The sequence below is a fragment of the Mandrillus leucophaeus genome, unplaced genomic scaffold (genome assembly GCF_000951045.1).
Source record: "Mandrillus leucophaeus isolate KB7577 unplaced genomic scaffold, Mleu.le_1.0 Scaffold737, whole genome shotgun sequence".
NCBI classification, from domain to species: domain Eukaryota; kingdom Metazoa; phylum Chordata; class Mammalia; order Primates; family Cercopithecidae; genus Mandrillus; species Mandrillus leucophaeus.
In genome coordinates this window covers 382,185-385,303 of record NW_012107997.1, presented here as the reverse complement: position 1 = coordinate 385,303, position 3,119 = coordinate 382,185, and the positions used below count along the sequence as shown (strand labels likewise).

Genomic DNA, 3,119 nt, shown 5'->3' with positions numbered 1-3,119 from the left:
GCCCAGGCTGGAGTGCAGTGGCCGGATCTCAGCTCACTGCAAGCTCCGCCTCCCGGGTTCACGCCATTCTCCTGCCTCAGCCTCCCGAGTAGCTCTTATCACTCTACCAGGTTAACCGCCCAGCCTCTGGTTTTGTGGGAACTAGGCCCTACTGGGATTCCAATGCAAACTACCCTTTTTTCTCTTTTTTAAACTTTAAAGTTCAGGGGTACATGTGCAGGTTTGTTATGTAGGTAAACTCGTGTCTTGAGGCTTTGTTGTACAGATTATTTTGTCTCCCCGGTATTAAGCCTAGTACCCATTAGTTATTTTCCTGAATCTCTCCCTCCTCCCACCCTCCACCAAACTACCCTATTATTATTGTTATTATTATTATTTTTTGAGACAGAGTCTTGCCCAGTCACCCAGGCTGGAGTGCAATGGCACGATCTCAGCTCACTGCAACCTCTGCCTCCTGAGTTCAAGTGATTCTCCTGCCTCGGCCTCCTGAATAGCTGGAATTACAGGCGTGCGCTGCCACCCCCGGCTAATTTTTTGTATCTTTAGTGGAGATGGGGGTTTCATCTTGCTGGCCAGGCTGGTCTCGAACTCCTGACCTCGTGACCCACCTGCCTCGGCCTCCCAAAGTACTGGGATTGCAGGTGTGAGCCACCGTGCCTGGCCCACACTACCCTATTTTTAAGGCTGGCAGTTTGGTCATGGAGACACTTGGATGCTAGCTACAGGCCATGTTCTTTGGGGAGAACATTTAACTTCCTGTCTTGCTCTAGTGAAATTTTATCAACTTCATTTCAATAAGAAACATTCGTCCAGTTGTTTTTTTTTGTTGTTTTTGTCTTTTTTGAGATGGAGTCTTGCTTTGTCTCCCAGGCTGGAGTGCAGTGTCACCATCTCCGCTCTCTGCAGCCTCCGCCTCCTGGGTTCAAGCGATTCTTTTGCTTCAGTATCTGCAGTAGCTGGGATTACAGGCACTCATGACCCTGCCTGGCTAATTTTTGTATTTTTAGTAGAGACCGGGTTTCACTGTGTTGGCCAGGCTGGTCTTGAACTCCTGACCTCAGGTAATCAGCCTGCCTCAGTCTCCCAAAGTGCTGGGATTACCGGAGTGAGCCACCATGCCCAGTCCATCCAGTACTGTATTTTCTCCAGACTTTTCCCATGCAGTCAAATAATGAGGTTTGGTTTGAAGGTCTGCTAATTAGGAAGACTTGTTCCAGATGTTGCTCCAGTGCCCCAGGCCTTGACCCTGAACCTGGAGCCTTGTCTCAAGCCAGCCTACTGACCAATACCTTTCCAGGACAGGCCAGCTTGGCTCCAAGCGTGGCAGAGGAGCCACGCTTGTGTGGCTGCATAACTGGGTGCTCACTTTCTCCTGGAGCCTCATACCGAGTCCGCTCATCCTTCCTCCAGGGATTCAGAAGGGAATGGGAGCCTCCCTTGCAGGCGCTTCCGCTCCCTGTGTGTTTGTGGGCAGTCTCTTGGGCTCTCAGGACCTCAGTGTCCTCCGGAAAGCCTGAGTTGGAGGAGACGTGCTTTAGGGTATGGTCTCGGGTCCGGTGACTGTGATGTAGGAAGGATAGTTGCCCCGGGTCAACTCAGGATGGGCTGTCTCTCAGAGGGCCCAAGGCCCAGAAGGCATGATGATAAACATCTGGTGAATGAGAAGCAGACCAATGGGTAGAGACCCGAGAGGCATCAGCGTGGCATGCGGAAGATGGCAAAGAATGTTTTATGGCCTCAGCCACTCCCTGAGAACTGAGCTTAACCAGGCGCAGTAGCCCGTGCCTGTAATCTCAGCACTTTGGGAGGCCGAAGTGGGAGGATTGCTTCAGCTCAGGAGTTCTAGACCAGCCTGGGTAGCAAGACTGTCTCCAGAAAAAATAAAAAAATTAGTCGGGCGTGTTGGTGCAGGCTTGTGGTCTCAGCTGCTCAGGAGGCTGAGGCAGGAGGATCGCTTGAGCCCAGGAGATCAAGGCTGCAGTTAGCTGTGATCATGCCACTGCACTCCAGCTTGTGTGACAGAGTGAGCCCTGTCTCAGAAAAAATAAAAATAAAAACCAAAAAGCTGATCTTAAAAAACATCAAACACTTGCTTTCGGGGCAAGGAGAAAGACAAGTTGAGGGAGGAGGAAAAAGGGATGTGGGGCCAGTGACCCTGCCCAGGAAATGTGACTAACCCAGCAGCGGTGGGGGCTGTGCAGCGCCTGCTCCAGGCCCTGAATGGAGAGCATGGCTTTCCTTGCTGGTCTCAGACTCAGAGATGCCCTCCCTGATCTGCCTTGGCTGTGACCTGCAGTGGGCTGAGGCCATTGTGATGGGGCTATGTGGACCTCCAGCCTCCCTGTGGGCCCCTCTGAGGAGACGGCCTGGCATACCCACTGCCCACCCCAGTGCTTGCTCTTCTGCTTCAGGCCTACTGGCCTCCCAGCACTGCCTGCCCCTTCCTGTCGGGGGACATGGCCCCCACACCGGCTGGGGAAAGAGCCCAGGGGTGGGGCTGGTGGGTGGGGCAGGCAGAGAAGTAAGAGGGAAGTGAGAAGCCGGGTGGGGCAGGCTGGAAGGAAGACGAACCTACCAAGCAGAAGTAGGAGCAAGAAAGGAAGGCAGGAGTGTTGAAAGGTGAAGGTGGCAGGGTGGCTGCCAGCGAGGCTAGCTGGTACCCTCCTGGGTGGGCAGGCGAGGGCCGGCGGTGGTGGTCTGGGAACAGAGACCCACATTTCTGGATATCACTTTGTGCCGGGGTGGTGTTCCCTCAGCCCACTGTCCTGCCAGCCTAATGCCAGGCTCCAGGCACCTGATCTGATGGCAGCCGCGAAGCTGCCTGGGAGGATGGATGGGCTGTGCCCACGCTGCACGTGGAGGGACTCTTGGGTCAGGGCTTGTCCCAGCTGTGCCAGACCTCTTGAAAGAGGCCACCACACTGCTCCTGAAGGCCCTCAGCCAGACTGGAGGTGAAATCAGATTAGAAGCTGCCTGTCCCCAAGACAGGACTGTGGTGTGACTGGCTATTTGGTTGGGAGTGGCTTGGGGAGGGGGCAGGGCAGTCCTAGTCATTTGAATTCAAATGCAAGTGGCACATTTGATTATTTTGCAAACTCTGGAAGACCTTGGCTGAGGGT

General features: G+C 54.1%; 1 protein-coding gene across 3 annotated transcripts in view; it reads left to right on the top strand.

Annotated features, from left to right (window-relative positions):
• Positions 1-3,119, top strand: part of CAPG (capping protein (actin filament), gelsolin-like) — a 33,433-nt gene that overhangs the window by 8,936 nt on the left and 21,378 nt on the right. For 2 of the 3 annotated variants that reach the window (XM_011965788.1, XM_011965790.1), the window contains exon 1: positions 2,217-2,584. The exons of the other annotated variant lie outside the window; for it this stretch is intronic. The gene's annotated coding sequence lies outside the window, so the exon portion shown is untranslated. Of the gene's footprint in view, positions 1-2,216; positions 2,585-3,119 lie in introns of those variants that run through there. 3 annotated transcript variants of the gene reach the window in all.